We start from the raw sequence: 22920 nt of genomic DNA on the forward strand, positions 1-22920 counted from the left end.
AAGATCCATGAGTTTGGTACCTATGTTTTCTTCTTTGTAATTTATTGTTTCAGGTTTTATATTTAGGTCATTGATCCATTTTGAATTAATTTTGGTATAAGGGGACAAACAATAGTCGAGTTTCATTCTTTTGCACAGTCTATTTAGTTTTCCCCGCACCATTTATTAAAGAGGCTTTCTTTTCTCCATTGTGTGTTTTTGGCTCTTTTACCAAAGATGATTTAACCATATATATGTGGTTCTATTTCTGGGCTTTCTATTCTGTTCCATTGGTCTGCATGTCTATTTTTCTGCCAATACCCTGCTGTTTTGATTATCATGGTTTTATAATATAATTTGAAGTCAGGTATTGTAATTCCCCCAGCTTCATTCTTTTTCCTTAGGATTACTTTGGCTATTCGGGGGTTGTTATACTTCCATATAAACCTGATGTTTTTTTGTTCTATTTCTTTAAAAAATGACATTGGAATTTTGATGAGAATTGCATTAAATTCATATATTATTTTGGGTAATATGGTCATTTTGACTATATTTATTCTTCCTATCCAAGAACAAAGAATATTTTTCCTTTTCATTATATCTTTTTTGATTTCCCCTAACAATGCTTTGTAGTTTTTATTATATAGGTCCTTTACATTCTTTGTATGTTTATTCCTAAATATTTTTTGCTGTTTTTGCAATCGTAAAAGAGATTATTTTTTGAGTTTATTTTCTGAAGTTTTATTGTTGACATATAGGAAGGTGATACACTTCTGTATATTAATTTTGTATCCTGAGACCTTACTGTATTGGTTTATTGTTTCTAATAGTCTTTTTGTGGAGTCTTTGTATGTTCGATGTATAGGATAATATCATCTGCAAAAAGTGAAACCTTTACTTCTTCTTTCCCAATATAAATGCCTTTTATTTCTTTCTCTTGTCTGACTGTTCTGTCAAAGTGCTGCTAGAACTTCCAGCACTATGTTGAATAAGAGTGAAGAGAGTGGGCAACCTTGTCTTGTTCTTGATTTTAGAGAAAAAGTCTTCAGTTTTTTGCCATTTAATATGATGTTAGCTGATGGTTTGTCATAAATGGCCTTTATTATGTTGAGATATTTTCCTTCTACACCCATTTTGTTGAGTGTTTTAAACATAAAATGATGTATACTGTGGAACATTTTTTTCTCATTTTCTGTTGCATGAGATTTTAGAACTGTTTCTATATATTTCTGCATCACTGATTCAAAATCTGAAATCCATTTTTTGGTGCATGCTCCAGTTTTTATGCAATTTTTTTTTTGGTTACAGTTAATGGCATGCATTTGTTTTTAAATTGGAGTTAAAGGGCAATGACTCTTGGATTGAACATAACCACAAGGCAATAAATGTTTTACAAACATCACTTTTACATAATTGTAGTTGTTTTTTCAATGCAAAAAAATTATTATCTGATAAAAACACCCATTTATTTTGTTTTAAGATTGAATAATGACTTCTTTGAGTAGGTGTAAATGTAAAAATAGTCCTGACACCTTCTATTATATATGTGGCTGTTACACACTTCAACGTCAAAGGCATAATATTTCATTATTTGTGACATGTTCATATATTGCTTATTTTCAGCAGTTCCAATTGGTTTTCAACTCATCTGTGAGAAGATTATAATGACATAAAAATTGTCCTCAACTTTCTGAAGTATGAGGAGCATAACTAGATCATTTGTGTGGATCTTAAAATGGTAAATTTTCTGCTAGGACAACAGAGATGTTTCACAAAGTATCATTGCTTTCTGTGTTTGTGGAACAGTCAAGCTCGAGAAAAACACTGGACACAGAAGTGGCCAAAACATGAAGCTCTGGAAGTAGAGATGCAAAATATTGTGAATGAACCTGTAGTTAATCGAGACAGTATCATTTTCCCCTACTTCACATCAAACTTGGCTTAATGAAGCAGTTTGTTCAGGCTTTGAATAGAGAAAGTGAATGCTTTCAACATATTATTTCTGCTTTTCCTGCTTTGTCTTTCGAGAAGATAAAAGCTGGTGTATTTGATGGACTTCAAATTCAAACCCTCATATGTGCTGAAGAATTTGCCAGGAAGATGAATAAGATGGAGAAAGCAGCATGGCAGTCTTTTGTGGCAATTACAAAAAACTTCCTTGGCAACCAAAAAGCAGAAAACTATGAACTTCTGATTCAAAGAATGCTGTTGGCTTTCTGTGACACTGGATATAACATGAGCATTAAGATTCACTTCCTGAACAGTCACCTTGATAAGTTTTTCAAAAATCTTGGAGCTGTTAGTGATGAGCAGACTACTGCTGGAGCATCAATAGAGATTGTCTTCAACAAGTACACAAATGCAAAAGCTATAAACGCAAATTTTTGCCTAAATAGAATTTAAATTAAATAAGTTTTGCGCAAATTTTATGATTAAAATAATTGTTTTAATATGTTCTATTTTGAAATAGTAGACAAATTCTGATACAATCATATCTTTTAGTGTATTAGTGTATTTACTGCATAATATAAATTATTATATTTTCACAAAGATGATGCCCAGGAAGACATTCTACTTCATTATGTTAATCTAAATGTTGAAAATTTTACAATAAGATGAAAACCTAAATTCTTGAATTGCAAAAAAAACTATAGCTTACAGAGAAAAACTAATGTCGGATTTGAGATGAGCACACTCGAATTAGGTTAGAACAAGTGTTTTTGTGGATGCAACAAATATTTGTTCCCCAGTGTATCATTTGTTTTTCTTTGGTTGTATTCCATACCTTTTTCCTCTGTTTCTTCTTTTTTTAAGCTATATGTTTCTGTAGTGGTTTATTCAGGGTGATTGCCATTAGGTAATAAAAAGGATATATATCATATTCATTGTAGTACATTATCTCATGAGTGCTTCTGCACTCCATCCTCCTTTGCTACTGTTAATCTTTATCTCCTCCCCTTTTTACTTTTTGTTTTCATCAATTAATCTTGTTTTTATTTTGATCCTGATGGAGCTTTTACTTGTAATTTTGTTTTGTTATATTTTTTGTATCTGGTTAAATAACCACCTTTAGTATTTCCTGACATGGGCGTTTTCTAGTGATTAATTCCCTCATCTTTCCTATATCTGTGAAGGTCTTTATTTCCCCTTTATATTTGAAAGATAGCTTTGATGGATATAGAATTCTTGGCTGGAAGTTCCTCTCTTTCAGTACTATAAATATTGGGATCCACTCTCTTCTGGCTTGTAGAGTTTCTGCTGAGAAATCTGATTGTAGCCTAATGGGCCTTCCTTTATATGTTGTATTCTTTTTATTCCCTGGCTGCCTTGAAAATTTTTTCTTTGTCATTGGTTTGTGATCATTTCATTACGATGTGTCTTGGAGTAGGTCTGTTTGGGTTAAGGTAACTCAGTGTTCTGTTTGCTTCTTGTATTCTAGGCTCTAATTCTTTCCACAGGTTCAGGAAGTTCTCATCGATTATTTGTTTGAAGATGTTCTCCATTTCTTTTTCTCTTTTTTCTTCTTCTTCTAATATACCCATTATTCTTATGTTGCTCTTTCTGGTGGAGTCAGACAATTCCTGTAGGTCTTTCTCATTTTTTTTAAACTTGTGAGTCTCTCTCCTCTTTTCTCTGTAGTATCTCTAGTTGCCTGTCTTCTATGTCACTAACTCTATCCTCTATCTGGCCTGTTCTATTAGCTAGGCTGGTTATCTCATTTTTCAGTTCATGTATTGAGTTTTTCATTTCTGTTTGGTTCCATTTTATATTTCCAATTTCCTTTGTGAAGTATTCTCTTTGTTCATTAAATTGTTTTTGAGCTCTCTAAATTGCCTTTCTGTGCTTTCTTGTATTTCCCTGAGTATTTTTAGAACTTCAATTTTTAATTGTCATTTAACTCCAATGTTTCTGAGTAATTGAAATTGTTTTTCTAGGGATTTATCATCATCTATCTGAGGTATATTTCTGTCTTTTGTATCCATGATATTTCTTTTTCCTTAATGGCACTTGAGAGTGGTATAGTTAATAACACTAATAAGTTAATTAATAAAATAAAACAAATTGAATAGATACAGTGAAAAAATGAAAATTTTATAATGAATAGTGAAACAAAAATTATAGAGAACAAGGAGCAGGAACTAAGGGAAAATGACAAAAGAGATAAAAAATAAAGTAAAAAGCATGCAAAATGCCACAAAGAAATATATGAATCCAAAATATAATAATTTGATGATAAATGATGATTGAAAGAGAAAAATGTATAGGTTTCTGAAATGAAACCCTCATAAAAACAAGAATGAAAATGTAAGAACTCTGGATAATGAAGTTCAAAAGGAAAAGGAAAAAAATAAAAAGAAAAGAAGATAAAATGACCAAAATGAAAAAAAAGTTATAAAAATGTAATTTTTTCCTGATTTTGAGTGATAGCATCTTCCTTTTTTTTTGGCAGGTGGCGCTGTACTACAGGTTTTGCCCCAGTGGATCTCTTGAGCAGAGGTAAGGTTTGCTGTTGTGTTGCAATGGCAATGACATAGGCTAGGCCTCACTCCTGTTGGCAGGCAGGGCTTGTTAGGACTTGGAGGCTCTGACAATGGGAGTCTTAGTTTGTTTTCCAGGTGCCTCTCCTCTCTGCCTCCTGAACTAGCAGCCTGGGGACTTAGCTGTGAGGTTCACCTCAGCCACTGCTTGCAGAGCTAGAGGCTCTAAGAGCATCCAGATCCTTCCTCCAGTACCATTCAAAGCACAGTTATGGGTAGGGCTATGCCAACCAGAGCCACCAGCAAGAGCAGGCAAGGATAGGAGCCAATTGCAGATCAATCACCTTTCTAAGGGCCCCCAGGCATGTCTAGTATGCCTCAGCACTCCGTAGGTCTAATCTCCACAAGCTTCTTCCTTGTGCATTGTTTGGCAACCTGCAGAGAGCCACGATGAGCCCAGCTACCACGACTTTAGCAGTGCACTCAGAAGTCTGCTCCCACCAACTTAGGTGAACAGCACCTGTGATCTCAGTCAGAGTCAGGAATGCAAGAATGTGCTTTGAAACCTGTATCAGCCTCATGGAGGCACCCTGCCTGAACAGGTCCAGGCCTAGGGATCCTGGCCCTTGTGCACTTTCAGTACTGTTGGTCCTGGAGCCAGGAATACACAAAGACACTGGCAACAGCCCACGCAGATGTCCACTGCTGATAATCTCAGGCTAAGCCCTCCAGCCTACAAGTGTGCACACTCACGCCAAAAGTGCCAGGTGGAGCCACTCGCACACCACCCATAGTAGCGGGCCTTGGGCACACATAGCTGCCAGCAGCAGTGCTAACTCCCATGGGCATCTCGTACTGGCAACCTTTGTAGGAGCCAGCAGCCCATGCTTGCTCCACATCCTCATTCTCAGGCAGAGCCAGCACATTCTCTCCTCTGTTTGATCATCCGCCCTAGCCCAGTTTCCTCTCTCTGCCCCAGAACTTTCACTTCACTCAGTTCCAAATGAAAGTGTCCCTTCCTCAGATCAGCGAGGAAAGCAAAATACTCTGTTCTCTGTCTTATTTCCTTCAGAATGGATTATATATTCAGCCATTTTTTTGTCCAATCATACCTTTATCTGGTGTGTGTATATTTCAGGTGCTCCTGAGATTTTTTTTTCTGTCTTTAGCTGTTGAATTTGTTGAAATTTCAAGGGGAGATATTGGGAGCAACCCTTACGGAGCCATTCCTCTGACATCACTCTTCTCTAGCATTTTTGAGAGGTCATTCTGTTGATTTCTGTCTTCCATCATTTCCACTGGGTAATTAGCTATAAGACTTTAAAGATTACCTATTTTACTTTTATTGCTTTTAAGATTTTCTATTTGCTTTTGATTCTCATAGTTTTTCTACCATATGCCTGGATATGATTTCTTTGTGTATATATTCTACTAGAGTTTTTCCAGCAGTCTTTTTTCAAGTCTTTCATCAGTTTTACATAAATCTTGGCCATTATCTACTCAAATATTGCCTATGCCACATTTTCTTTCTCCTTCTAGAACTCCAGTTTCTATTCATGTGTTCCATATGTCTCTGATGTTATTTTTCTTCCAAGGATTCAGATTGGATATATTTTTATTGAATCATGTCTTCTGTTGTTTGCAATGTTATAGAGTTCTTAACTTTAGTCCTAGAATGTCAAATTTTTTTGTTTTTAATTTTATAGTAACATTATCTAACTTTTCATCTTTTCTCCCATGTTTTCCTTTATTTTCTTTAACATATTTATTATTGTTATGTTAATGCTCTTACCTGCTAATTCTGATTACTAGATTACTTGTGAAACTGCTTCTATTGTCTTTCTTTACTTTACTTCTGATCATATGACTCTAGCTTAGAACATGCCTAGTGTTGTGTGTGTGGAAGGTGACAAACAGAGAGGGACAGATAGGGACAGACAGGAGGGGAGAGAGATGAGAAGCATCAATTCTTTGTTGCTGCACCTTAGTTTTCATTGATTGCTTTCTCATATGTGCCCTGACCAGGGGGCACATTGAGTGACCCCTTGCTCAAGCCAGCAACTTTTGGCTCAAGCTTATGAGCCTTGCTCAAACCAGATGAGCCCATATTCAAGATGGTAACCTCGGCCCTGGCCAGTTGGCTCAGTGGTAGAGCATCGGCCTGGCGTGCGGGAGTCCCGGGTTCGATTCCCGGTCAGGGCACACAGGAGAAGCGCCCATCTGCTTCTCCACCCCACCCCCTCTCCTTCCTCTCTGTCTCTCTCTTCCCCTCCCACAGTGAGGCTCCATTGGAGCAAGGATGGCCCGGGCACTGGGGATGGCTCCTTGGCCTCTGCCCCAGGCGCTAGAGTGGCTCTGGTCGTGACAGAGCAATGCCCTGGAGGGGCAGAGCATCGCCCCCTGGTGGGCAGAGTGTCGCCCCCTGGTGGGCGTGCCGGGTGGATCCCGGTTGGGCGCATGCGGGAGTCTGTCTGACTGTCTCTCCCCATTTCCAGCTTCAGAAAAATACAAAAAAAAAAAAAAAAAAGATGGCAACCTCAGGGTTTCAAACCTGGGCCCTCTGTGTCCCAGTCTGAAGCTCTAGCCATAGCACCACTACCTGCAGGAAATATTGAATTCTTCCAACAAGGTCTTTATTCTCTTCTCCTAGAATGTAGAGCTGAATGGGGTAGCTGCCACATTACTCTAATCAGGGCATGAGCTAAGTAGCATCTGGTTTATAGTTTTGTTAAGACTCTTCTTATTTTACCCTGACCAGGTAGCTCTGTGGGTTAGAATGTAGTCCTGAAACACCATGGTTGTAGTTCAATTCTCATCTGTGCACAAATGAGAAGTAACTAATGAATGTTCAACTAAGTGGGGTAACAAATGACAAACTTCTCTCTCTCTCTCTCATGCTCTCTCTCTCCCATCCTCTATGTCTCTAAAATCAATAATAATAATAATAAAAGACTCTACTGATTTTTATTCACCCCTAAAGCAAGCCCCTCGGTGTATTCCTCTGAAATCAGGTGTGTTTACCAGGGCTTCCTCTGCTGGGTGATCTTGAATACAATTTTTTTGTAAGAGAGGTAACTCTAGGCCAAGTTATGAAAGAACTTATAGGCCACTGTAAGGACTCTGGCTTTTACTCCAATTGAAATGGGAACAGATGCAGGTTTTTAGCTGAGAAGTGACATAAAAATTAATTAGATTTTAAATGTATCACTCAGTTGCTGTAATGGAATAAATTGTAAAGAAACCGAAGGCAAGAGGTAGGAAACCATTTCAAAGTCTGTTGAAAATGGTTAGTCTGTATATGATGGTTCAGAAAAAGAAGGGATTAGACCAGGTGTGGCCAACAATTTTTGTTTCTGGGCCAGATTAGAAAGAAAACTTTTTTCATGGGCTGGACGAAATATTAAAATTTTAAAAATGTTAAATAAAAAAATAATTCATTTAAGTAAACAAAATTTTATTATATTTGTTTATGAAAAAATGTGAGTGAAAAAAATTTTAATATACAATATTATTTTAATAAAAATATATTTTAATAAAAATATAATTACATACTGTATAAATATCCAAACTATCACAATCAATCAAAACAATATTTAATTAATAGAATGAGCTTGACGGGGTTATATCGCAAATAAAACAATTATTTTGTTTTACAAACAACCTAGACACGTTTTCAGTTATCAACTGCAGCTATTGTCTATGCTATAATGCCACTTAATTCAGCACACTTGACCACAAATATAACCAATTGTTTGACCTTGGGTGCACACAGGGAAACACAGCCTAAAAGAATGTGGGTTTTGGACGTCAGAGAGATGATACCATGAGGAGGGCTCCCAATACCTCTCCCCAAAATTTCAACAACTAGAGACAGATAAATGATCCCAGGAGCATCTGAAATACACATACACTGAACAGAGGTATGATTGGGTGAAAAGGTGGCTAAGTATATAATCGACCCTGAAGGAAATAAGATGGAGAACGAAGGATTCCGCCTTCCTCACTAACCTAAGCAAGGGCTGCTTTCACTTGGAACTGAAAGAAAGTGAGGGCTAGGGGCATGGAAAGAGCTAGGCTGGGGCAGAGACTTTCAAGCTAAGGAGAGAGTGTGCCCATGGCGGCTAAGCCCACGTGAGCTAATGCTGGCAGCAGACCCCGGCAGAGGTGGGTGAGCAATTGCCTTGTTTACTCCCAATGTCATGGTTGGTGAGAACAGACAGTGTGCGAGTGGTTCCTCCTAGTGCCCCAGGCATGGGCGCCACATTCCTGGACAGAGGGGTAGGGTCAGAGACTGTCAGTAGTAGCCTTCTGCATTGGCTGTGACCAGAGTCTCAGTGTAATCACTGCTCCCTGAACAACAGCGAGTGGGGAGTGTGCAAAAGCCAACTTTCCTATGCTTGGACCTCTCTGTGCATGGCACCTCCACCAGCCATACAGGCTAACAAAGGACATTCCCAGGGAAGAAAAAATACAGAAGTGCTAGGGGGAGGGGCATGCAAGCAGCTTGCAGTCAGTCTCTGAAGCAGATCCGCGGATCCAATCATTGAAATTAGCTTAACCACAGTCTGTTCACTTCCCAGCTGGCTTATGCCAGCAGCGGCTCTGGCTGACAAGGTCTTCTTTCTAAGGTCAGCGATCTAAGAGAACCTGATGGAGAGATGTGATATTTTTTAAGGTCTCTTTTTCTGCACGCAGTAGCTTGGGCAACTTCCTGCCAGCCGATACAGGGTGAAAAACACATTCTTATGGAACAGACCTCAGAGAACACAGCAGAAGTTGGGCAGGCTAAGCTGTAGGCTTTTTAATAAGGGAGAAGCCTGCAGAGAGCAATCCCATGGAATGCTAAGGCAAATTTAACTAGACATACTTGGGGAGCCTTCAAAAAAAGCCTGAACAGAAGTCAACTCGCCCCCCTTCCTGCTTAAGCTGGTGGCTCTGGTCGACAGAGCTTTCTATTTTTTAATTTTTATTTATTCATTTTTAGAGAGGAGAGAGAGAATGGGGGAGGAGTAGGAAGCATCAACTCCCATATGTGCCTTGACCAGGCAGGGACAGGGTTTTGAACTGGCGACCTCAGTGTTTCCAGGTTGATGCTTTATTCACTGCACCAACACAGATCAGGCCTCGGCAGAGCTTTCATACTCAGGGCTGTGCTCTAAAAGAACCTGGAGGAGGGACTTGGAAGTTTTTAAGACCTCCTGTTCTGCAGGCAGTGACTAAGGCATCTTCCTGCCAGCCAACACAGGTTACAAAGTGCAAAAAGCCTGGGGAGAGTGGTCTCACCGAGTGTTGAGGCATACTGAACATGCCTGGAGGCTCATATAAAGACATCTTGAGAGCAATTGGCTTCCATCCCTGCCTGATTATGCTGGCAGCTCTGGCTGGCAAAGCCTTACCCAGAGCCCTGCATTGAGTGAGGTTAGGGTGGGGATTTGCCAGCTCTTAGGGCCTCTTACTCTCCAGGCAGTGGCAGGGGCAACTTCACAGTTGGGTCACCAGGCAGCTGGTTTAGGAAGAAGAGACTTGGAGAGAGGCTCCAGGAAAACAAGCTCTCCCATTGTTGGACCCTGCAAACTCTAACAAGTCCCGACTACCAACGAGACTGAGGCCTAGTATATGTCATCACCATAGCGACACATCAACTGCAAATCTCTACTTAAGTGTGCCACAGAAGCAGAGCCTAGGGTACAGTGCCACCAACCAAAAAGAGAGAGAAGATGAAAAAAGGAAGAAGATAACCTCTTAAAATCAAGAATAATCCACAATCTTTATAACTTTTTCCACTTTTTTTCTTTCTTTATTTTTCTTTATTTTTTTCTTCTGCCTTGGTCCTTTCATCCTCTTTTCATCTTATTCTTTTCTCTTCATCTTGAACTTCATTACCCATAGGTGTTACATTTTCCCTTTTTTTTTTCTTTTTTCTATGAGGGTTACATTCCAAAAACCTCAACTCTCTCCCTTTTTTTTCTTTTTCTTTTTTCTCCCTCTCTCTTGGTTTCTTCTTTTCTCTTTCACTTTTCCTCTTATTCAATCCTCACTCACAAACAAATTATTTTATTTTGGATTCAAAATTATTCTTTGTGGCATTTTATGTACTATTTAACCCATTAGCATTCCCCCCAACATGTCTCTCCATTCTATGTAGTTTTTGTTTCACTTAATACATAGTATTTTTTTTCATTACCTTGTTTTCTTCTTGTCTCTTTCACTATATCTCTCATTTGACCATCATCTACAAACAAATTGTTTTATTCTTGATTCACATTTTTTCCGTGTAGCATTTTGTGGGTCCTTGCCTTGTTTTTCTCCCCCTTGTCACTTCTCCCCACTCAGGCCCTTCGTTCTAGGTAGTTTTTGTTCCATTTAGCACAATTCTGGTTTTCACGGCATTTTCACAAAAATATGATAATAATTTTATTTTAATTTTTCATTTTTTATTCTTTATCAATTCTTATTAGTGTTATTAACAAAACCATTAAGATGCCATTAAGAAAAAGGAAATCGAATATCATGGATATAAAAGCCAGAGATATAGCACAGATAGATGAGGAAAATCTATAGAAAAAAAATTTTTTTTAATATTATTTTATACAGAGACAGAGTCAGAGAGAGGGATAGACAGACAGGAACAGAAAGATGAGAAGCATCAATCATTAGTTTTTTGTTGTGCATTGTGACTTCTTAGTTGTTCATTGATTGCTTTCTCATATGTCCCTTGACTGTGTGCCTTCAGCAGACTGAGTAACCCCTTGTTGGAGCCAGCGACCCTGAGTCCAAACTGGTGAGCTTTTTGTTCAAGCCAGATGAGCCCACGCTCAAGCTGGCGACCTCGGGGTCTCGAACCTGGGTCTTTCCACATCCTAGTCCAATGCTCTATTCATTGCGCCATCACCTGGTCAGGCTATAGAAAAAAATTTTAATAGATTGAAAACCTTGGAGTTAAATGACAGAGAACTTAAAATAGAAATCCTAAAAATACTCAGAGCTATACAAGAAAGCACAGAAAGGCAATTTAGGGAGCCAAAAAACAACTCAAGGAACAGAAAGAATATATTACCAAGGAAATTGAAACTATGAAAACAAATCAAACAGACATAAAAAACTCAATTCATGAACTGAATAACGAAGTAACAAGCTTAGCTAATAAACAGGCCAGATAGAAGAGAGAATTAGTGACATTGAAGACAGGCAACTAGAGGAACAACAAAGAGAAGAGGAAAGAGACTCACAAATTTAAAAAAAGTTGAGAAAGCCCTACAGGAATTGTCTGAATTCATCAAAAAGAACAACATAAGAATAATAGGTATATCAGAAGAAGAAGAGAGAGAAAATTGAATCGAGAACATATACAAATAATAGACGAGAACTTCCCAAGCCTATGGAAAGAAATAAAGCCTTGAATTCAAGAAGCAAACAGAACACTGAGTTATCTTAACCCCAACAAAACTACTCCAAGGCACATCATAATGAAATTGGCATAAACAAATGACAAAGAAATAATTCTCAATGCAGCCAGGGAAAAGAAGAATACAACATATAAAGAAAGGCCTATTAGATTATCATCAAATTTCTCAGCAGAAACTCTGCAAGCTAGAAGGGAGTGGACCCCAGTATTTAAAGTTCTGAGAGAAACTTCTAGCCAAAAATACTATATCCATCAAAGCTATCCTTCAAATACAAAGGAGAAATAAAGACATTCACAGATATAGAAAAGATGAAGAAACTTATCACCAGAAAACTTCAGGAAATACTAACGGGGTTTACCACCAGATACAAAGAACAAAACAAAATGAAATTACAAGTAAAAGCTCCACCAAGAACACATTAAATCAAATTTAAACTGTGACAAAAAAAAAAAAAAAACAGAAAAGGAGAGAAGACAAAGATTAACAGTAGCAAAGGAGGATGGAGTGCAGAAACACTCATGAGATGGTGTACTATAATGACCATTGTAGGTACCCTTTCCATTACTTAATGGTAACCACCCCTGAAAAAACCACCACAGAAGCACATGACTTGAAAAAAAAATTAACAGAGGAAAGAAGTATGAATTACATCCAAACAAAAACATGATAGAAAAAAAGAGAAGAATCAAACAAGATACAAAACTGATAAAAAGCAATATATAAAATGGCAAAAGAAAACCCTCAAGTGTCAATAATTACACAAAATGTAAATGGATTGAACTCACCAATAAAAAGACACAGAGTAGCAGAATGGATTAAAAAAGAAAATTCAACCCTAGTAAAATTAGTAATAATAATAAAAAAAGAAAATCCAACTGTATGCTGCCTTCAGAAAACACATCTAAGCAACAAGGATAAAAACAAATTCAAAGTGAAAGTCTGGAAAACAATACTCCAAGCAAAAACATCCAAAAAAAGCAGGTGTAGCAATACTCATATCTAACAATGCTGACTACAAGACAGCAAAGGTAATCAGAGACAAAGATGGTCATTTCATAATGATAAAGGAGACATTGAATCAAGAAGACATAACACTTCTTAATATATATGCACCAAACCAAGGAGCACCAAATTATATAAGACAGCTACTGACTGACCTAAAAACAAAAAATGACAAAAATACAATCATACTTGGAGACCTCAATACACCACTGAAGGCTCTAGATCGTTTATCCAAACAGAAAATCAATAAAGAAATATTGGCCTTAAACGAAACACTAGAAAAATTGGATATGATAGACATCTATAGGACATTTCATCCCAGAGTGCCAGGGTATACATTTTTCTCTAATGTACATGGAACATTCTCAACATTGACCATATGTTGGGCCACAAAAATAACATCAGCAAATTCAGAAAAATTGAAATTATACCAAGCATATTTTCTGATCATAAAGCCTTGAAACTAGAATTCAACAGCAAAAAAGAGGTTAAAAAAAACCCACAAAAATGTGGAAACTAAACAACATACTTTTAAAAAAATCAGTGGGTCAAAGAAGAAATAAGCACAGAGATAAAAAGATGCATACAGACAAATGAAAATGACAATACAACGTATCAGAATCTCTGGGATGCAGCAAAAGCAATAAGAGGGAAGTTCATATCACTGCAGGCCTATATGAACAAACAAGAGAGAGCCCAAGTAAACCACTTAACTTCACATCTTAAGGAACTAGAAAAAGAACAAAGACAATGCAAAACCAGCAAAAGAAAGGAAATAATAAAAATCAGAGCAGAAATAAACAAAATAGAGAACAGAAAAACTATAGAAAAAATTAATAAAACAAGGAGCTGGTTATTTGAAAAGTTCAACAAAATTGACAAACCCTTGGCAAGACTCACCAAGGAAAAAAGAGATAGGACTCATTTAAACAAAATCCAAAATGAAAGAGGAGAAATCACCACAGATATCATAGATATACAAAGAAGTATTGTACTGTGAAAAATTATATCCACCAAATTCAACAATATAGAAGAAATGGATAAATTCCTAGAGCAACACAATCTTCCTAGACTGTCATGAAGAAGTAGAAAGCCTAAACAGACCCTTACGCAGGAAGGATATAGAAAAAAACTATTAAAAACTCCCCAAAAATAAAAGTTCAGGGCCAGACAGCTATACTTGTGAATTCTATCAAACATTTAAAGAAAACTTGGTTCCTATTCTACTCGAAATTTTCCAAAAAATTGAAAAATTAGCAATACTTCCAAACACATTTTATGAGGCCAACAAACCCTCATACCAAAACTTGGCAAGGACGGCACAAAAAAGAAAACTACACACCAATATCTCTAATGTATACAGATGCTAAAATACTAAACAAAATACTGGCAAATCGAACACAACAACATATTAAAAAAATAATGCATCATGATCAAGTGGGATTCATCCCCGGAAACAAGAATGGTTCAACATACGCAAACTGGTTAACGTAATACACCATATCAACAAAACAAAGAACAAAAGCCACATGATCTTGTCAATAAATGCAGAAAAGACATTCCATAAAATACATCACAATTTTATGTTTAAAATACTCAACAAAATGGGTATGGAAGGAAAATATCTCAACATAATAAAGGCCACAAAAAGATTACTAGAAACAATAAACCAATACAATAAGGTCACAGGATACAAAATTAATATACAAAAGTCCATTGCCTTTCTATATGCCAACAATAAAACATCAGAAAATGAACTCATAAAAAAAATCCCTTTCATGGTTGCAACAAAAGAATAAAATACCTAGGAATAAACATAACAAAGAATGTAAAGGACCTATATAATGAAAGCTACAAAGCATTGTTAAGGGAAATTGAAAAAGATACAATGAAGTGAAAAAATGATCCTTATTCTTGAATAGAAAGAATAAATATAATCAAAATGACCATATTACCCAAAGCAATATACAAATTCAATGCAATTCCTATGAAAATTCCAATGGCATTTTTTTAAAGAAATGGAATAAAAAACATCAGATTTATGTGGAACTGTAAAAAACCCCAAATAGCCAAAGCAATCCTAAGAAAAAAGAACGAAGCTGGGAGTATTACAATACCTAATTTCAAATTATATTATAGAGCCACGATATTCAAAACAGCATGGTATATGCAGAAAAATAGACCCTCAGACGAATGAAACAGAATAGAAAGCCCAGAAATGAAACCACATATATATGGTCAAATAATTTTTGATAAAGGGGCCAACAACACACAATAGAGAAAAGAAAGCCTCTTCAACAAATGGTGCTGGGAAAACTGGAAAACCACATGCAAAAGAATGAAACTCAACTAGTTTGTCCCCTTGTACTAAAATTAATTTAAAATTGATCAAAGACCTAAATATAAGACCTGAAACAATAAAGTATATAGAAGAAAACATAGGTACTAAACTTATGAACCTTGGTTATAAAGAGCACTTTATGAATTTGACTCCAAAGGCAAGGGAAGTGAAGGCAAAGATAAATAAATGGGACCACATCAGACTAAGAAGGTTTTTTTTAAAAAAAGAATCTGACAATAAAACAAAGAGCTAAATGGGCGATGATATTTTCAAACAACAGCACAGATAAAGGCCTAATATCCAAAATATACAAAGAACTCATAAAACTCAGCAACAAACAAGCAAACAATCCAACAAAAAAAATGGGAAGAGGACATGAACAGACACTTCTCCCAGGAAGAAATACAAATGGCCAACAGATTTATGAAAAGATGGTCATCTTCATTACCTATTAGAGAAATGCAAATCAAAACTACGAGATACCACCTCACACCTGTTAGATTAGCTATTATCAACAAGACAGGTAATAACAAGTGTTGGAGAGGCTGTGGAGATAAAGGAACTCTCATCCACTGTTGGTGGGAATGTAAAGTAGTACAACCATTATGGAAGAAAGTATGGTGGTTCCTCAAAATATTAAAAATAGAACTAACATATGACCCAGCAATCCCTCTACTGGATATATACCCCCATAGCTCAAAAACACTGGTACGTAAAGATACATGCAGATCCATGTTTACTGAAGCATTGTTCACAGTGTCCAAGAATGAAAACAACCAAAAAGCCCTTCAATAGAATGGATAAAGAAGATGTGGCACATATACATTATTGAATACTACACAGCCATAAGAAATGATGACATCGGATCATTTACAGCAACATGGATGGACCTTGATAACATTATACTGAGTGAAATAAGTAAATCAGAAAAAACTAAGAGCTCTATGATTCCATACATAGATGGGACATAAAAACGAGACTAAGAGACATGGACAAGAGTGTGGTGGTTACGGTGGGAGGGGGAGAAGTGGGGGGTGGGGGGAGGAGAGGGGCACAAAGAAAACCAGATAGAAGGTGACAAAGAAAATTTGACTTTGGGTGATGGATATGCAACATAATTAAATGTCAAAATAACCTGGAAATGTTTTCTCTGAACATATGTACCCTGATTTATTGTCACCCGATTAAAATTAAGTTTTAAAAGAAAGAAAAAAAAGAATGTGGGTTTCACATCGCTGCTAAATGCCAAACAGTTCATATCGAGTAAAGATGAGTACAATAGTTGTATATCTTTATAATGGAATTTTTTTAAAAAATAAAGAAGTATTGCAAATCCATTTAACCAATTATTGGAAGTCAATCCTAGATTAGTCACACGCAGAATTTTTTTCCGCATATCACTATCTTCTTAAATATCTCAATTTCCAATAATCAAAGACGCTTCCGCTTCTGAGTAGCTGAGATTTTAAAGTAGTGGAGAATATTAAAAATTAATTGCAGGCCACATAAACTCATTATGAAGTCCAGATCAGGCCCGCGAGCCGTATGTTGGCCATGCTGGGTTAGACAGTAGGTATATGTTGAAATTACTGCAAACAGGATTTCTTGATAACCGAATGTGAGATACAGGAGAAAACCAGGGGTTTAGGACAAATCTATATTTGATACCAGAGTAAATGGAAGAGTTAAGTGCTATAAATTAAGATAGAGATGACTTTTATGGTGTTTGGAAAAAGTGACATTGTAGGAAGAGGGGCAGAAGTTCAGTTTGTAATTTATTCACTTTAGGCAACTAGATATATGGGCTTATATTCAGGAGAAAGCTCCGGCTAGAGAGAGAAATTTGTAAGTGGGATTTAGCAACTGAAATTGATCTAAATAAAATATAAGCAACCCCAAAGTGCATGGAATTAAATTGAGGATTGAGAATATTTATTGTGAGATCTTTATTCTCTGTTTTTGTTATTATTTTAAAGCCATGTTGTCCATGAAGAGCTAACTGCCTAAATTCTAACGAAGAGAATGTACGTTTTGCCAGAAGAAATGAGCTAATCAAATTGGAAAATAAAAGATATTTGAAAGTTTCAACACATATTTTTCAACTGTCAATAAGACCCAGGCTGCCAAACTCAAGCTGATATAAAGATGTTCGGGACAATCAGATTTCTATCTAGGAAGATGACTGGATTTTATCATTACAGTGCACACTCTCTCCTTGTATTCACTTTAATCATTTCCTTCCCTGTCCTTCCATCATCTCATCACTTCTTACAGCCTAAAAAATTGATGTCTTTATGTCAGTAGAAAGCAATAAACTAGTTATGACATAATTTTCAATTGTTTAGAAAGAAAATTAGCTGCTAAAATAGGATTAGAATAAAATACTGAAAAAGAAAACACAAATACCTTCTTGTAGTAGAAATTCAAAGGTCTGAGAGTGGCTTTAGGTGAAGTTGAATGATTTTGACAACAATGTTAAATAGGTTGCTGGTACTTGATTTGTTTTTCAATTTCTGACCAGAACTGGCACTTAGACAAAGGGGGGAAATGTAACATACATCTGCAAACATTTCAAAATGTCAGTCTCCTCATTTCAAATAAATTGGTAATAAAAGAAAAGAAATAAAGTTATTATTAGTTTAAGAAGGCTCATTTAAGCAGGTAGAGTATATGTGTTGTATGTATAGGTATACTACCTTTCTTAACTACGGTGTTTATTTTAAAAATAAATGTTAAAATTAAAATTTGGCATGAATTACAGTATTTCCATAATTAGTAGATATGTATATGTTCAAGGCACTAAGAAATGATATACCCTAGGAAAGCCAAGCTCATCTTTAATGTTAATTCATAAACAACCTGGGAAATATATCTCTAAGCATCTATCACTTCCACTTAAAAAAAATGATATGTTGTAGGTGAGTATAAGCCAGAAGACTTTCAACACTTTCTCATGATAAGGAAAAGTAATAAATTGTGTCTAGATATATTACAAAGTGGTGATGGAATCTTTCCCATACTATGATTTATATTCTATACAAAGAAATAGAATACTTTTTTTTTTTAAGTTTCAAGGGTTCTGCCTTCAAAAGAAATCCAGAATCCTACTAGGCAAAACCTAGGGTCTGTATCACCATTATTTCTTGTTCGTTTTATTTTAGTCATTTCCCAACTATTCTTTCTACTTCATCCTCTGCCATATAAACTTTATTCTCAGCAGAGAACCCAGAGTGATCCTTTTCAAGTGCTGATCTGAGACGACTCTACTGCTTTGACCTCTCTTTCTAATATTCACTTCAATCACTCAGCTCCTGCCTTCTGTCCCCCTTTCCATCCTCCATCACACCAGGTACACTGCTACCTCAGACACTCCAATAGTCACCTCTCCCCACCATACCTATAAAACGTACTTCCTTCTTCTTTCAGGTTTCTGCCCAATATCACCTTCCAAATGGGACTCTCCAACCTCATCTTTCCTGTAACACTCGCAATCTGCCTACTCTCTTCTGCTTCCTTTTCCATAGTGCTTCTGACCTAACATACTATAATTCACTTATTCCTTATGATTTTTTTAATATGTCTTCCCTGCTAGAAGGGTATCTTTGAGAAATCAAGAATCCTTGAAGTTTTGCCCACTAATATACCCCAAATGCTTAGAATTATGCCTGCCACTGAGTATTTACTAAATATTTTATTGATACATGAAGAAAAAGTTTAGATTCAAGTTGAAAATATTATCAGCCCTGACACCAGTAGTTCAGTTGGTTAGAGCATCATCCATGCCAAACTTGCGGGTTCCATCCCCAGTCAGGGCACATACAAGAATCAATCAATGAATGCATAAACAGCTGGAACAACAGATTGATTGAGTCTCTCTCCCTCTCTCCCTCCCTTGCTTTCTTTCCGGATAGTTAATTTGAAAGGTTTTTAAAACTATTTTTTAAAAGTTGAACATCAAAAATATTTTCTAAAAAACAAAATTTAAAATTGCTCAGCATATTCAATATATATATATATATATTGGGATATATATATATATCAAGACACATTGCACAGCATGTTATATCTACTTCTTTTGGATTCCAAGATTGTTTTACCACTTAATTTCCATACAGATAAGTGATTCTGCTTATAAGATTGCAAAATTGCTTCAAAAGAAATCACAATAGCAATAGCAACAAAAGGAAAACTACAATTAAGTTGAATTTGTATTAGTAAAGAAATAAGACGAAGCCAAATTGAAAATAGTGTTTTATTTACTGACATAGTAGAAGTATTCTAATGAATGAATTATCCTATTATATATGTTTAGTGTTTGTGTTTACTTAAAAAGAGCCACAATTCACTTGTTTTTTTTTAAGAGATAAAATAAAACATTTTTTTAAAATATCTTCTTGACTTATTTCTTAACTACAATGTCACAATATGTTATAAAAGAAAAGTACTGAATAGATTTAATAAACCTGTCATTAAAAAGAAAAAGAAAATGTTTTGGGAAGTTGGTTTGTGGTACTTGCAAAGATAGTTATAAGTAAACATATTCTTTATTGTTAAAATATTACTGTTTACCTAAAATGATATTAATATAGCAAAATATGGTAAAAGCCACAATATTTATATTTCCTAGAAGAAAACATATTTGGTGTCAATGAGAAAAAAAAAGATGATAGCATGCTTCCTATTTCTTGCCCAAATATCATAATGTAGTAACAAATATATAAGGAAGATTCAGGTTACTTGACTGGCTCAACAGAGTTCCTCTCTCCATTTCTACCATAAAAATTCTGACTAATGTCCACTATCCACTGAATGTTGCCAAATAGTCCCTAAGTGTCCTCACACTTCTGTTCAAAGAGCTCCTGTTGGAGAAAATGTTCAGCCAAATCTTTCCTTTGTTCAAAGTAAAAAAAATAAAAAAAAAATAAAATGTCACAGTGGACTGAAAAGGTGAATGAAAAGACTGGTCATATCTTCAGACAGATTACACCTTTTTCAACTTCAAATAATTAAAACAGGAGAAAAGCCCTTTGAGTGCATTAAATGTAGAAAGGGCCATAAGCTTTGCACCTCAGCATCATAGACTTGGGCGGGGAAAGGCCAGCTGGTGGGCTGGGAACGTGGAAAGGTGTTCAGGCAGAGGACATCTCTGCTTCGTCATCACAGAAGACATAGTTATTTATTAAATGCTTCATTTACTCGTCTACTTCTCCATGCAGGCAGGGACTCTCATCTGTTTTATCTACTCCTGTATCACCATGACAAGCACACAGATTAGTATACCTAACTATTGAAAGTGTTCAGAACATGCACTCTAAAATACTGATTATTGATTATTGGTATATTGATTATTTTGAGCTAACCAGCACTTTTGAGAAATAGAAGCTGCAGGAAAGGCTCTATGACCTCTCCTCTCCCTTTCTACCAAAAAGCAGGCCATAAAATTTCCCATGACAAAGGTGTTCTCCCTCTACCAGGGAGAAAAGACATTCTGATCCCCAGATACCAAATTGGACCTTTATATGCAAACCTTCTAAAAAAACAAAAACCTTTTTTTCATTAATTTTCTTCATATATTTCCTTGTCTCAGTAGCATTGGCACCCTTGCCCCTAGCCCATGGCTCATTGTCTGTCATGCCCTCACAATTTATTTTTTTTGTTGTTTAAAAAGATATATGAGCTTCTGGGCCTACCCGCTGGTTTGAGCCTTTACTTTCCTTTTGAAAAATATGCATGTGCATGTAAAAATATTAAATAAAATGTGTTTGTCTCCCATTAATCTGTCGCATATCAGTTTAATTTTAGGCCCAGTTACAGAGTCTAAGAGTATATAAAAGTTTCTCTCCTGTAGGACTCAGTAAATTTTGAAAGTCTACCTGTAGAGGTGGGTGTATGCTTACCAATATTCAGCTGAAATTCCTGTTTATGCCAGTTGTACTTGTCACTACAATTATGTAAGTAAATAATTTTATGCAAATTGATGATATGTGATTGATAATGGGTTTGCTATGTGATCTAACTTAAACGCTTTGAAAGACTCAATAACTATGGGTCACTAACATATTCTCTGTTGTATGAAGTACAGATAATAAGAAAACCATAAAAAGTTGACAGGAGACTTGAAAAAAATATCTACAAGGCATTTACATTTTTTTTGTAAATACATGAGTTCTCACTTGAAGTTTAAGAAAATTAAGATTGGAAATTACAAAATACATCATATATGTGATTATATTAGTAAGAAAAAGTACAATTTCTCTCCACTGACTCACCAAAGTAAAAGTCTTAGACCTCGGCCAACAAATAAATACAACTTTACTTGTTTTAATTTAAATGATTTAATTTTGTTTTTAGATTCAACTTTAAACAACTATTTCAGTTAACTTTTCACCTACAAGTCCTGGGTTGAATAAGGGAGATATTTATATATAACATATGGAACGTGTAACCTAATGCATACTTTGGCAAGTTGTGTGTGTGTGTATGCGTGTGTGTAATTATTACATGTTGTTGATGAAGTTAAACAAGTTCTGCTAATCATAATAAATCTCAATATAAAAATATTTTAGTTTTAATTCATGCTTTATGTGGGGCCAACAAAATATTCCCCTCCCTTTGGGAACATCAGCTTTGATAAAAACCTTGTTTATATAAAACTAACTATTCCAGATAATCAAAGTTTCCAAGGAAACGTGCTTCAGATTCTTCAACAGAATATGCAAATGAAAACCTCTTTTCTGATAAAATTGCATCTGAGTGAGGGACAAAGCCTTAAACAATAAGCCAATTCAAAGAGATAAGAAGAAACAACTGGCAAAGTGACTCCAGTGGCTTTCTTCAAAAGCCAAGAAAAGCATTCTCTTTCACTTTTCAGATTTAACTACCCAGTGTCAATATTTGCCTATTGAAAGATTAAATATAAATTGGGTTTAAATGTGCTAGAATCTGCTTGGTGGTGCCTTTGCCTCTGAATGATATCCATTCAGCTGGCTGATTATTAAGATTAAATTGCCTCATCTAGGAGTTTTTGACAGTGTTTGGCCTTCTTTCTAGAGCAGAAATCAATGTGACTTCCCTGAGGAAAAAGTGGAAACAACGAAGACTATTAAAAGAATAAAGGGAAAAAAAGAGAAAACTAGAAATCTCCTGCCAGTTGTAGTATTATAAAATTAGTTATGTAGTCTGACCAGGTGGTGGTGCAGTGGATAGAGGGCTGACTTGGAATGCTGAAGACCCAGGTTCAAAACCCTGAGGTCACCAGCTTCAGTGCAGGGCTCATCCAGCTTGAGCACAGGCTCACTATCTTGAGCACAAGGTCGCCGGCTTGAGCAAGATCACCAGTTTGAACATGGGATCATCAACATGACCCCAAGGTCGCTGGCTTGAGCAAGGGATCACTGGCTTAGCTGGAGCCCCACAGTCAAGGCACATATGAGGAAACAATCAGTGAACAACTAAAGTGCCATGACTACAAGTTGATCTTCTTATCTCTCTCCCTTCCTGTCTATCTGTCCCTCTCTTTCTAAAAAAAAAAAAAAAAGTTAGTTAAGTGTCCAGATTATATTTATAAACATTTATCGTTTCACTCATTAAATAATTATTTTATCACTGCACAAAAAGAGGTGGAATAAAAAGGAGTATAAAATACCACTGCCTCTGACTCCTGCAACCCAAGTTCAACCATGCCATCCACCACTCTGAGGTCAAGCAAACCGGT

General features: G+C 36.1%; 1 pseudogene; it reads left to right on the plus strand.

The window, feature by feature from the left end:
- The window catches only part of LOC136397068 (GTP-binding nuclear protein Ran-like), a 241508-nt pseudogene that overhangs the window by 8345 nt on the left and 210243 nt on the right, over positions 1 to 22920 (plus strand).

The sequence above is a fragment of the Saccopteryx leptura genome, chromosome 3 (assembly GCF_036850995.1).
Source record: "Saccopteryx leptura isolate mSacLep1 chromosome 3, mSacLep1_pri_phased_curated, whole genome shotgun sequence".
NCBI classification, from domain to species: Eukaryota; Metazoa; Chordata; class Mammalia; order Chiroptera; family Emballonuridae; genus Saccopteryx; species Saccopteryx leptura.